General features: G+C 36.8%; 4 non-coding genes across 4 annotated transcripts; all 4 read left to right on the plus strand.

Annotated features, from left to right (window-relative positions):
• Window positions 1-1,863: 1,863 nt before the first annotated feature.
• TRNAI-AAU (transfer RNA isoleucine (anticodon AAU)) lies at window positions 1,864-1,937 on the plus strand. Its single transcript has one exon. It is a non-coding gene; the product is annotated as a tRNA-Ile (tRNA).
• A 6,306-nt stretch (window positions 1,938-8,243) lies between these two features.
• Window positions 8,244-8,317, plus strand: TRNAI-AAU (transfer RNA isoleucine (anticodon AAU)). Its single transcript has one exon. It is a non-coding gene; the product is annotated as a tRNA-Ile (tRNA).
• An 830-nt stretch (window positions 8,318-9,147) lies between these two features.
• On the plus strand, window positions 9,148-9,221 carry TRNAI-AAU (transfer RNA isoleucine (anticodon AAU)). The gene has a single exon. It is a non-coding gene; the product is annotated as a tRNA-Ile (tRNA).
• Window positions 9,222-10,040: 819 nt separating this feature from the next.
• On the plus strand, window positions 10,041-10,114 carry TRNAI-AAU (transfer RNA isoleucine (anticodon AAU)). The gene has a single exon. It is a non-coding gene; the product is annotated as a tRNA-Ile (tRNA).
• The last annotated feature ends 4,143 nt before the right edge of the window (window positions 10,115-14,257 follow it).

Raw genomic sequence — 14,257 nt, forward strand, 5'->3', positions numbered from 1 at the left:
CCTCCCATGGGCCCAAACGGCAGTTTATGGCCACAAATAGGGTATTGCCGCACTCAGGACAAATTTGGCAACAAAATGCGGTATTTTATTCGTTGTGAAAATAAGACATTTTGAGCCAAAACTACATCTTATTGGAAAAAAGTTTTTTTTTTTAAATTCACAGCCCAATTCAAATAAGTTCTGTGAAAAAACTGTGGGGTCTAAATGGTCACAACACCCATAAATAAATTCCTTGAGGGGTTTTGTTTCCAAAATGGGGTCACTTTTGGTGGGTTTCCATTGCTTTGATACCTCTGAGGCTCTGCAAATGCGACATGGCACCCGAAAACCAATCCAGCAAAATCTGGACTCCAACAAACACATAGCGCTCCTTTCCTTCTGAGGCCTCCCATGGGCCAAACAGCAGTTTATCACCACAAATGGGGTATTGCCGCACTCAGGACAAATTGGGCAACAAAATGGGGCATTTTGTTCCCTGTGAAAATAAGAAATTCTGATCAAAAATTACATCTTATTGGAAAAATTGTCATTCTTTTAATTTCACAGCCCAATTCAAATACGCGCTGTGAAAAAACTACGGGGTCAAAATGGTAACAATAACCATAAATTAATTCCTTGAGGGGTGCAGTTTCCAAAATGGGGTCAGTTTTGGGGGATTCCTACTGTTTTGGCACCTCAACACCTCTCCAAACCTGGCATGCTGCCTAAAATATATGCTAATAAAAAAGCACCACCAAAATGCACTAGGTGCTTCTTTGCTTCTGGGGCTTGTGTTTTAGTCCACGAGCGCACTAGAGCCACATGTGGGACATTTCTAAAAACTGAAGAATCTGGACAATACATATTTAGTAGTGTTTCTCTGGTAAAACCTTCTTTGTTACAGAAAAAAAATTGAATAAAATTGAAATTCAGAAATAAAAACGAAATTTGCAAATTTCACCTCCACTTTGCTTTAATTCCTGTGAAATGCCTGAAGGGTTAAAAAACTTTCTAAATGCTGTTTTGAATACTTTGAGGGGTCTAGTTTTTAAAATGGGGTGCTTTATGGGGGTTTCTAATACATAGGCCCCTCAAAGCCACTTCAGAACTGAACAGGTACCTTAAAAAAAAGGCTTTTGAAATTTTCTTAAACATATGAGAAATTGCTGTTTATGTTCTAAGCCTTGTAACGTCCAAGAAAAATAAAATAATGTTCAAAAAACGATGCCAATCTAAAGTAGACATATGGGAAATGTGAACTAGTGACCATTGTGGGTGGTATAACCGTCTGTTTTTCAAGCAGATGCATTTAAATTCTGAAAAATGCTATTTTTTCTAAATTTTCTCTAAATTTTGCAATTTTTCTCAAATAAAGACTGAATATATCGACCAAATTTTACCACGAACATGAAGCCCAAAGTGTCACGAGAAAACAATCTCGGAATCGCTTGGATAGGTTTAAGCATTCCGACGTTATTACCACATAAAGTAAAATATGTCAGATTTAAAAAATGGGCTCTGAGCCTTAAGGCCCAAACTAGGCTGCGTCCTTAAGGGGTTAAGGACAAAAATAATATCTTGATTTTGCCTCTTTGTATTCCGATAGTCATAACTTTATTATTTTTCCGTCCTCATAGTCATATAAGGGCTTGTTTTTAGCGAGACAAGTTCTTGTTTTTAATGGCAGCATTTAATGTACCATATAATGTACTGAAGAAAACTCTTTGTGGGGTGGAATGGAAAACACAAAAGCAATTTGTCCAATGCTTTTTGAGTAGTAAAAATTGCAAGTTTATTTTATTATTCAGGTTAATAGGATATCAATATGAATACACGTTTGCATGTATTTTCTACTGACGTGACGTGAATCTTTGGTGTAAAAGTGGCCCGTTAGCTCAGTTGGTTAGAGTGTGGTGCTAATAACGCCAAGGTCACGGGTTCGATCCCCGTACGGGCCATGGAAGCTCACTCTTGTTACAGAGTTGAATAGTTGATAATATTGAAAAAAGGTCCATCAAATTCAACCTATAAACCTGCCGTGTTGATCCAGAGGAAGGCAAAAACTGTCTTGGAGTGCATTCCAATGTTGTCATTAGGGGAAAAATTCCTCCCTTACTCCAAATATGGCTATTAGAATAAATTCCTGGATCAAAGTTCCATCTCCAGAATCTGGTACAAATATGATGACATTTTATATTTTTCAAAAAAACACTTTTCAATGTGGCAGAGAGTTCAATCGTCGAACTGCTCTTACAGTAAAGAATCCCCGTCTGTGATGAGGTCCTTTAATTACCTTGCTTTCCCTTCTTTGCACGCATTCTAGTTCAGCAATGTCCTTCTCATACACAGGTGCTTAAAACTGTACACAATATTCCATGTATGGTCTAACCGGTGATTTATAGAAATGCAGAGTTTGTTGCATGAAATCATCTTAGAGGTTCAATTTCAACCTTAAGGACAAAAATAATATCTTGATTTTGCCTCTTTGTATTCCGATAGTCATAACTTTATTATTTTTCCGTCCTCATAGTCATATAAGGGCTTGTTTTTAGCGAGACAAGTTCTTGTTTTTAATGGCAGCATTTAATGTACCATATAATGTACTGAAAGAAAACTCCTCTTTGTGGGGTGGAATGGAAAACACAAAAGCAATTTGTCCAATGCTTTTTGAGTAGTAAAAATTGCAAGTTTATTTTATTATTCAGGTTAATAGGATATCAATATGAATACACGTTTGCATGTATTTTCTACTGACGTGACGTGAATCTTTGGTATAAAAGTGGCCGGTTAGCTCAGTTTGTTAGAGCGTGGTGCTAATAACGCCAAGGTCGCGGGTTTGATCGCCGTACGGGCCATGGAAGCTCACTTTTGTTAGCATACAAGGTACATGCTTGTTACAGAGTTGAATAGTTGATAATATTGAAAAAAGGTCCATCAAATTCAACTTATAAACCTGCCGTGTTGATCCAGAGGAAGGCAAAAACTGCCTAGGAGTGCATGCCAATTTTCTCATTAGGGGAAAAATTCCTCCCTTACTCCAAATATGGCTATCAGAATAAATTCCTGGATCAAAGTTCCATCTCCAGAATCTGGTACAAATATGATGAAATTTTATATTTTTCAAAAAAAACACTTTTCAATGTGGCAGAGAGTTCAATCGTCGAACTGCTCTTACAGTAAAGAATCCCCATCTGTGATGAGGTCGTTTAATTACCTTGCTTTCCCTTCTTTGCACGCATTCTAGTTCAGCAATGTCCTTCTCATACACAGGTGCTCAAAACTGTACACAATATTCCATGTATGGTCTAACCGGTGATTTATAGAAATGCAGAGTTTGTTGCATGAAATCATCTTAGAGGTCCAATTTCAACCTTAAGGACAAAAATAATATCTTGATTTTGCCTCTTTGTATTCCGATAGTCATAACTTTATTATTTTTCCGTCCTCATAGTCATATAAGGGCTTGTTTTTAGCGAGACAAGTTCTTGTTTTTAATGGCAGCATTTAATGTACCATATAATGTACTGAAAGAAAACTCTTTGTGGGGTGGAATGGGAAACACAAAAGCAATTTGTCCAATGCTTTTTGAGTAGTAAAAATTGCAAGTTTATTTTATTATTCAGGTTAATAGGATATCAATATGAATACACGTTTGCATGTATTTTCTACTGACGTGACGTGAAGCTTTTGTATAAAAGTGGCCGGTTAGCTCAGTTGGTTAGAGCATTGTGCTAATAACGCCAAGGTCGCGGGTTTGATCGCCGTACGGGCCATGGAAGCTCACTTTTGTTAGCATACAAGGTACATGCTTGTTACAGAGTTGAATAGTTGATCATATTGAAAAAAGGTCCATCAAATTAAACCTATAAACCTGCCGTGTTGATCCAGAGGAAGGCAAAAACTGACTTGGAGTGCATTCCAATTTTCTCATTAGGGGAAAAATTCCTCCCTTACTCCAAATATGGCTATTAGAATTAATTCCTGGATCAAAGTTCCATCTCCAGAATCTGGTACAAATATGATGAAATTTTATATTTTTCAAAAAAACACTTTTCAATGTGGCAGAGAGTTCAATCGTCGAACTGCTCTTACAGTAAAGAATCCCCGTCTGTGATGAGGTCCTTTAATTACCTTGCTTTCCCTTCTTTGCACGCATTCTAGTTCAGCAATGTCCTTCTCATACACAGGTGCTCAAAACTGTACACAATATTCCATGTATGGTCTAACCGGTGATTTATAGAAATGCAGAGTTTGTTGCATGAAATCATCTTAGAGGTCCAATTTCAACCTTAAGGACAAAAATAATATCTTGATTTTGCCTCTTTGTATTCCGATAGTCATAACTTTATTATTTTTCCGTCCTCATAGTCATATAAGGGCTTGTTTTTAGCGAGACAAGTTCTTGTTTTTAATGGCAGCATTTAATGTACCATATAATGTACTGAAAGAAAACTCTTTGTGGGGTGGACTGGGAAACACAAAAGCAATTTGTCCAATGCTTTTTGAGTAGTAAAAATTGCAAGTTTATTTTATTATTCAGGTTAATAGGATATCAATATGAATACACGTTTGCATGTATTTTCTACTGACGTGACGTGAAGCTTTTGTATAAAAGTGGCCGGTTAGCTCAGTTGGTTAGAGCATTGTGCTAATAACGCCAAGGTCACGGGTTTGATCGCCGTACGGGCCATGGAAGCTCACTTTTGTTAGCATACAAGGTACATGCTTGTTACAGAGTTGAATAGTTGATCATATTGAAAAAAGGTCCATCAAATTAAACCTATAAACCTGCCGTGTTGATCCAGAGGAAGGCAAAAACTGTCTTGGAGTGCATTCCAATTTTCTCATTAGGTGAAAAATTCCTCCCTTACTCCAAATATGGCTATTAGAATTAATTCCTGGATCAAAGTTCCATCTCCAGAATCTGGTACAAATATGATGACATTTTATATTAAAAAAAAAAACACTTTTCAATGTGGCAGAGAGTTCAATCGTCGAACTGCTCTTACAGTAAAGAATCCCCGTCTGTGATGAGGTCCTTTAATTACCTTGTTTTCCCTTCTTTGCACGCATTCTAGTTCAGCAATGTCCTTCTCATACACAGGTGCTCAAAACTGTACACAATATTCCATGTATGGTCTAACCGGTGATTTATAGAAATGCAGAGTTTGTTGCATGAAATCATCTTAGAGGTCCAATTTCAACCTTAAGGACAAAAATAATATCTTGATTTTGCCTCTTTGTATTCCGATAGTCATAACTTTATTATTTTTCCGTCCTCATAGTCATATAAGGGCTTGTTTTTAGCGAGACAAGTTCTTGTTTTTAATGGCAGCATTTAATGTACCATATAATGTACTGAAAGAAAACTCTTTGTGGGGTGGAATGGAAAACACAAAAGCAATTTGTCCAATGCTTTTTGAGTAGTAAAAATTGCAAGTTTATTTTATTATTCAGGTTAATAGGATATCAATATGAATACACGTTTGCATGTATTTTCTACTGACGTGACGTGAAGTGTGTCTTTGGTATAAAAGTGGCCGGTTAGCTCAGTTGGTTAGAGTGTGGTGCTAATAACGCCAAGGTCACGGGTTTGATCCCCGTACGGGACATGGAAGCTCACTTTTGTTAGCACACAAGGTACATGCTTGTTACAGAGTTGAATAGTTGATAATATTGAAAAAAGGTCCATCAAATTCAACCTATAAACCTGCCGTGTTGATCCAGAGGAAGGTAAAAACTGTCTTGGAGTGCATTCCAATTTTCTCATTAGGGGAAAAATTCCTCCCTTACTCCAAATATGGCTATTAGAATAAATTCCTGGATCAAAGTTCCATCTCCAGAATCTGGTACAAATATGATGACATTTTATATTTTTCAAAAAAACACTTTCAATGTGGCAGAGAGTTCAATCGTCGAACTGCTCTTACAGTAAAGAATCCCCGTCTGTGATGAGGTCCTTTAATTACCTTTCTTTCCCTTCTTTGCACGCATTCTAGTTCAGCAATGTCCTTCTCATACACAGGTGCTCAAAACTGTACACAATATTCCATGTATGGTCTAACCGGTGATTTATAGAAATGCAGAGTTTGTTGCATGAAATCATCTTAGAGGTCCAATTTCAACCTTAAGGACAAAAATAATATCTTGATTTTGCCTCTTTGTATTCCGATAGTCATAACTTTATTATTTTTCCGTCCTCATAGTCATATAAGGGCTTGTTTTTAGCGAGACAAGTTCTTGTTTTTAATGGCAGCATTTAATGTACCATATAATGTACTGAAATAAAACTCTTTGTGGGGTGGAATGGAAAACACAAAAGCAATTTGTCCAATGCTTTTTGAGTAGTAAAAATTGCAAGTTTATTTTATTATTCAGGTTAATAGGATATCAATATGAATACACGTTTGCATGTATTTTCTACTGATGTGACGTGAATCTTTGGTGTAAAAGTGGCCGGTTAGCTCAGTTGGTTAGAGCGTGGTGCTAATAACGCCAAGGTCACGGGTTCGATCCACGTACAGGCTATGGAAGCTCACTTTTGTTACATGCTTGTTACAGAGTTGAATAGATGATAATATTGAAAAAAGGTCCATCAAATTCAACCTATAAACCTGCCGTGTTGATCCAGAGGAAGGCAAAAACTGTCTTGGAGTGCATTCCAATGTTGTCATTAGGGGAAAAATTCATCCCTTACTCCAAATATGGCTATTAGAATAAATTCCTGGATCAAAGTTCCATCTCCAGAATCTGGTACAAATATGATGACATTTTATATTTTTCAAAAAAACACTTTTCAATGTGGCAGAGAGTTCAATCGTCGAACTGCTCTTACAGTAAAGAATCCCCGTCTGTGATGAGGTCCTTTAATTACCTTGCTTTCCCTTCTTTGCACGCATTCTAGTTCAGCAATGTCCTTCTCATACACAGGTGCTCAAAACTGTACACAATATTCCATGTATGGTCTAACCGGTGATTTATAGAAATGCAGAGTTTGTTACATGAAATCATCTTAGAGGTCCAATTTCAACCTTAAGGACAAAAATAATATCTTGATTTTGCCTCTTTGTATTCCGATAGTCATAACTTTATTATTTTTCCGTCCTCATAGTCATATAAGGGCTTGTTTTTAGCGAGACAAGTTCTTGTTTTTAATGGCAGCATTTAATGTACCATATAATGTACTGAAATAAAACTCTTTGTGGGGTGGAATGGAAAACACAAAAGCAATTTGTCCAATGCTTTTTGAGTAGTAAAAATTGCAAGTTTATTTTATTATTCAGGTTAATAGGATATCAATATGAATACACGTTTGCATGTATTTTCTACTGATGTGACGTGAATCTTTGGTGTAAAAGTGGCCGGTTAGCTCAGTTGGTTAGAGCGTGGTGCTAATAACGCCAAGGTCAAGGGTTCGATCCACGTACAGGCTATGGAAGCTCACTTTTGTTACATGCTTGTTACAGAGTTGAATAGATGATAATATTGAAAAAAGGTCCATCAAATTCAACCTATAAACCTGCCGTGTTGATCCAGAGGAAGGCAAAAACTGTCTTGGAGTGCATTCCAATGTTGTCATTAGGGGAAAAATTCATCCCTTACTCCAAATATGGCTATTAGAATAAATTCCTGGATCAAAGTTCCATCTCCAGAATCTGGTACAAATATGATGACATTTTATATTTTTCAAAAAAACACTTTTCAATGTGGCAGAGAGTTCAATCGTCGAACTGCTCTTACAGTAAAGAATCCCCGTCTGTGATGAGGTCCTTTAATTACCTTGCTTTCCCTTCTTTGCACGCATTCTAGTTCAGCAATGTCCTTCTCATACACAGGTGCTCAAAACAGTACACAATATTCCATGTATGGTCTAACCGGTGATTTATAGAAATGCAGAGTTTGTTGCATGAAATCATCTTAGAGGTCCAATTTCAACCTTAAGGACAAAAATAATATCTTGATTTTGCCTCTTTGTATTCCGATAGTCATAACTTTATTATTTTTCCGTCCTCATAGTCATATAAGGGCTTGTTTTTAGCGAGACAAGTTCTTGTTTTTAATGGCAGCATTTAATGTACCATATAATGTACTGAAAGAAAACTCTTTGTGGGGTGGAATGGAAAACACAAAAGCAATTTGTCCAATGCTTTTTGAGTAGTAAAAATTGCAAGTTTATTTTATTATTCAGGTTAATAGGATATCAATATGAATACACGTTTGCATGTATTTTCTACTGACGTGACGTGAATCTTTGGTGTAAAAGTGGCCGGTTAGCTCAGTTGGTTAGAGCGTGGTGCTAATAACGCCAAGGTCATGGGTTCGATCCCCGTATGGGCCATGGAAGCTCATTTTTGTTACATGCTTGTTACAGAGCTGAATAGTTGATAATATTGAAAAAAGGTCCATCAAATTCAACCTATAAACCTGCCGTGTTGATCCAGAGGAAGGCAAAAACTGTCTTGGAGTGCATTCCAATTTTCTCATTAGGGGAAAAATTCCTCCCTTACTCCAAATATGGCTATTAGAATAAATTCCTGGATCAAAGTTCCATCTCCAGAATCTGGTACAAATATGATGAAATTTTATATTTTTCAAAAAAACACTTTTCAATGTGGCAGAGAGTTCAATCGTCGAACTGCTCTTACAGTAAATAATCCCCGTCTGTGATGAGGTCCTTTAATTACCTTGCTTTCCCTTCTTTGCACGCATTCTAGTTCAGCAATGTCCTTCTCATACACAGGTGCTCAAAACTGTACACAATATTCCATGTATGGTCTAACCGGTGATTTATAGAAATGCAGAGTTTGTTGCATGAAATCATCTTAGAGGTCCAATTTCAACCTTAAGGACAAAAATAATATCTTGATTTTGCCTCTTTGTATTCCGATAGTCATAACTTTATTATTTTTCCGTCCTCATAGTCATATAAGGGCTTGTTTTTAGCGAGACAAGTTCTTGTTTTTAATGGCAGCATTTAATGTACCATATAATGTACTGAAGAAAACTCTTTGTGGGGTGGAATGGAAAACACAAAAGCAATTTGTCCAATGCTTTTTGAGTAGTAAAAATTGCAAGTTTATTTTATTATTCAGGTTAATAGGATATCAATATGAATACACGTTTGCATGTATTTTCTACTGACGTGACGTGAATCTTTGGTGTAAAAGTGGCCGGTTAGCTCAGTTGGTTAGAGCGTGGTGCTAATAACGCCAAGGTCACGGGTTCGATCCCCGTACGGGTCATGGAAGCTCACTTTTGTTACAGAGTTGAATAGTTGATAATATTGAAAAAAGGTCCATCAAATTCAACCTATAAACCTGCCGTGTTGATCCAGAGGAAGGCAAAAACTGTCTTGGAGTGCATTACAATTTTCTCATTAGGGGAAAAATTCCTCCCTTACTCCAAATATGGCTATTAGAATAAATTCCTGGATCAAAGTTCCATCTCCAGAATCTGGTACAAATATGATGAAATTTTATATTTTTCAAAAAAACACTTTTCAATGTGGCAGAGAGTTCAATCGTCGAACTGCTCTTACAGTAAATAATCCCCGTCTGTGATGAGGTCCTTTAATTACCTTGCTTTCCCTTCTTTGCACGCATTCTAGTTCAGCAATGTCCTTCTCATACACAGGTGCTCAAAACTGTACACAATATTCCATGTATGGTCTAACCGGTGATTTATAGAAATGCAGAGTTTGTTGCATGAAATCATCTTAGAGGTCCAATTTCAACCTTAAGGACAAAAATAATATCTTGATTTTGCCTCTTTGTATTCCGATAGTCATAACTTTATTATTTTTCCGTCCTCATAGTCATATAAGGGCTTGTTTTTAGCGAGACAAGTTCTTGTTTTTAATGGCAGCATTTAATGTACCATATAATGTACTGAAGAAAACTCTTTGTGGGGTGGAATGGAAAACACAAAAGCAATTTGTCCAATGCTTTTTGAGTAGTAAAAATTGCAAGTTTATTTTATTATTCAGGTTAATAGGATATCAATATGAATACACGTTTGCATGTATTTTCTACTGACGTGACGTGAATCTTTGGTGTAAAAGTGGCCGGTTAGCTCAGTTGGTTAGAGCGTGGTGCTAATAACGCCAAGGTCACGGGTTCGATCCCCGTACGGGTCATGGAAGCTCACTTTTGTTACAGAGTTGAATAGTTGATAATATTGAAAAAAGGTCCATCAAATTCAACCTATAAACCTGCCGTGTTGATCCAGAGGAAGGCAAAAACTGTCTTGGAGTGCATTCCAATGTTGTCATTAGGGGAAAAATTCCTCCCTTACTCCAAATATGGCTATTAGAATAAATTCCTGGATCAAAGTTCCATCTCCAGAATCTGGTACAAATATGATGACATTTTATATTTTTCAAAAAAACACTTTTCAATGTGGCAGAGAGTTCAATCGTCGAACTGCTCTTACAGTAAATAATCCCCGTCTGTGATGAGGTCCTTTAATTACCTTGCTTTCCCTTCTTTGCACGCATTCTAGTTCAGCAATGTCCTTCTCATACACAGGTGCTCAAAACTGTACACAATATTCCATGTATGGTCTAACCGGTGATTTATAGAAATGCAGAGTTTGTTGCATGAAATCATCTTAGAGGTCCAATTTCAACCTTAAGGACAAAAATAATATCTTGATTTTGCCTCTTTGTATTCCGATAGTCATAACTTTATTATTTTTCCGTCCTCATAGTCATATAAGGGCTTGTTTTTAGCGAGACAAGTTCTTGTTTTTAATGGCAGCATTTAATGTACCATATAATGTACTGAAGAAAACTCTTTGTGGGGTGGAATGGAAAACACAAAAGCAATTTGTCCAATGCTTTTTGAGTAGTAAAAATTGCAAGTTTATTTTATTATTCAGGTTAATAGGATATCAATATGAATAAACGTTTGCACGTATTTTCTACTGACGTGACGTGAATCTTTAGTGTAAAAGTGGCCGGTTAGCTCAGTTGGTTAGAGCGTGTTGCTAATAACGCCAAGGTCACGGGTTCGATCCCCGTATGGGCCATGGAAGCTCACTTTTGTTACATGCTTGTTACAGAGTTGAATAGTTGATAATATTGAAAAAAGGTCCATCAAATTCAACCTATAAACCTGCTGTGTTGATCCAGAGGAAGGCAAAAACTGTCTTGGAGTGCATTCCAATGTTGTCATTAGGGGAAAAATTCCTCCCTTACTCCAAATATGGCTATTAGAATAAATTCCTGGATCAAAGTTCCATCTCCAGAATCTGGTACAAATATGATGAAATTTTATATTTTTCAAAAAAACACTTTTCAATGTGGCAGAGAGTTCAATCGTCGAACTGCTCTTACAGTAAAGAATCCCCGTCTGTGATGAGGTCCTTTAATTACCTTGCTTTCCCTTCTTTGCACGCATTCTAGTTCAGCAATATCCTTCTCATACACAGGTGCTCAAAACTGTACACAATATTCCATGTATGGTGTAACCGGTGATTTATAGAAATGCAGAGTTTGTTGCATGAAATCATCTTAGAGGTTCAATTTCAACCTTAAGGACAAAAATAATATCTTGATTTTGCCTCTTTGTATTCCGATAGTCATAACTTTATTATTTTTCCGTCCTCATAGTCATATAAGGGCTTGTTTTTAGCGAGACAAGTTCTTGTTTTTAATGGCAGCATTTAATGTACCATATAATGTACTGAAGAAAACTCTTTGTGGGGTGGAATGGAAAACACAAAAGCAATTTGTCCAATGCTTTTTGAGTAGTAAAAATTGCAAGTTTATTTTATTATTCAGGTTAATAGGATATCAATATGAATACACGTTTGCATGTATTTTCTACTGACGTGACGTGAATCTTTGGTGTAAAAGTGGCCGGTTAGCTCAGTTGGTTAGAGCGTGGTGCTAATAACGCCAAGGTCACGGGTCCGACCCCCGTACGGGCCATGGAAGCTCACTTTTGTTACAGAGTTGAATAGTTGATAATATTGAAAAAAGGTCCATCAAATTCAACCTATAAACCTGCCGTGTTGATCCAGAGGAAGGCAAAAACTGTCTTGGAGTGCATTCCAATGTTGTCATTAGGGGAAAAATTCCTCCCTTACTCCAAATATGGCTATTAGAATAAATTCCTGGATCAAAGTTCCATCTCCAGAATCTGGTCCAAATATGATGACATTTTATATTTTTCAAAAAAACACTTTTCAATGTGGCAGAGAGTTCAATCGTCGAACTGCTCTTACAGTAAAGAATCCCCGTCTGTGATGAGGTCCTTTAATTACCTTGCTTTCCCTTCTTTGCACGCATTCTAGTTCAGCAATGTCCTTCTCATACACAGGTGCTCAAAACTGTACACAATATTCCATGAATGGTCTAACCGGTGATTTATAGAAATGCAGAGTTTGTTGCATGAAATCATCTTAGAGGTCCAATTTCAACCTTAAGGACAAAAATAATATCTTGATTTTGCCTCTTTGTATTCCGATAGTCATAACTTTATTATTTTTCCGTCCTCATAGTCATATAAGGGCTTGTTTTTAGCGAGACAAGTTCTTGTTTTTAATGGCAGCATTTAATGTACCATATAATGTACTGAAATAAAACTCTTTGTGGGGTGGAATGGAAAACACAAAAGCAATTTGTCCAATGCTTTTTGAGTAGTAAAAATTGCAAGTTTATTTTATTATTCAGGTTAATAGGATATCAATATGAATACACGTTTGCATGTATTTTCTACTGACGTGACGAGAATCTTTGGTGTAAAAGTGGCTGGTTAGCTCAGTTGGTTAGAGCGTGGTGCTAATAACGCCAAGGTCACGGGTTCGATCCCCATACGGGCCATGGAAGCTCACTTTTGTTACATGCTTGTTACATGCTTGTTACAGAGTTGAATAGTTGATAATATTGAAAAAAGGTCCATCAAAATCAACCTATAAACCAGCCGTGTTGATCCAGAGGAAGGCAAAAACTGTCTGGGAGTGCGTTCCAATGTTGTCATTAGGGGAAAAATTCCTCCCTTACTCCAAATATGGCTATTAGAATAAATTCCTGGATCAAAGTTCCATCTCCAGAATCTGGTACAAATATGATGAAATTTTATATTTTTCAAAAAAACACTTTTCAATGTGGCAGAGAGTTCAATCGTCGAACTGCTCTTACAGTAAAGAATCCCTGTCTGTGATGAGGTCCTTTAATTACCTTGCTTTCCCTTCTTTGCACGCATTCTAGTTCAGCAATGTCCTTCTCATACACAGGTGCTCAAAACTGTACACAATATTCCATGTATGGTCTAACCGGTGATTTATAGAAATGCAGAGTTTGTTGCATGAAATCATCTTAGAGGTCCAATTTCAACCTTAAGGACAAAAATAATATCTTGATTTTGCCTCTTTGTATTCCGATAGTCATAACTTTATTATTTTTCCGTCCTCATAGTCATATAAGGGCTTGTTTTTAGCGAGACAAGTTCTTGTTTTTAATGGCAGCATTTAATGTACCATATAATGTACTGAAGAAAACTCTTTGTGGGGTGGAATGGAAAACACAAAAGCAATTTGTCCAATGATTTTTGAGTAGTAAAAATTGCAAGTTTATTTTATTATTCAGGTTAATAGGATATCAATATGAATACACGTTTGCATGTATTTTCTACTGACGTCACGTGAATCTTTGGTGTAAAAGTGGCCGATTAGCTCAGTTGGTTAGAGCGTGGTGCTAATAACGCCAAGGTCACGGGTTTCTATCCCCGTATGGGCCATGAAAGCTCACTTTTGTTACATGCTTGTTACAGAGTTGAATAGTTGATAATATTGAACAAAGGTCCATCAAATTCAACCTATAAACCTGCCGTGTTGATCCAGAGGAAGGCAAAAACTGTCTTGGAGTGCATTCCAATGTTGTCATTAGGGGAAAAATTCCTCCCTTACTCCAAATATGGCTATTAGAATAAATTCCTGGATCAAAGTTCCATCTCCAGAATCTGGAACAAATATGATGAAATTTTATATTTTTCAAAAAAACACTTTTCAATGTGGCAGAGAGTTCAATCGTCGAACTGCTCTTACAGTAAAGAATCCCCGTCTGTGATGAGGTCCTTTAATTACCTTGCTTTCCCTTCTTTGCACGCATTCTAGTTCAGCAATGTCCTTCTCATACACAGGTGCTTAAAACTGTACACAATATTCCATGTATGGTCTAACCGGTGATTTATAGAAATGCAGAGTTTGTTGCATGAAATCATCTTAGAGGTCCAATTTCAACCTTAAGGACAAAAATAATATCTTGATTTTGCCT

Source organism: Rhinoderma darwinii, chromosome 3, assembly GCF_050947455.1.
Source record: "Rhinoderma darwinii isolate aRhiDar2 chromosome 3, aRhiDar2.hap1, whole genome shotgun sequence".
Classification (NCBI taxonomy): domain Eukaryota; kingdom Metazoa; phylum Chordata; class Amphibia; order Anura; family Rhinodermatidae; genus Rhinoderma; species Rhinoderma darwinii.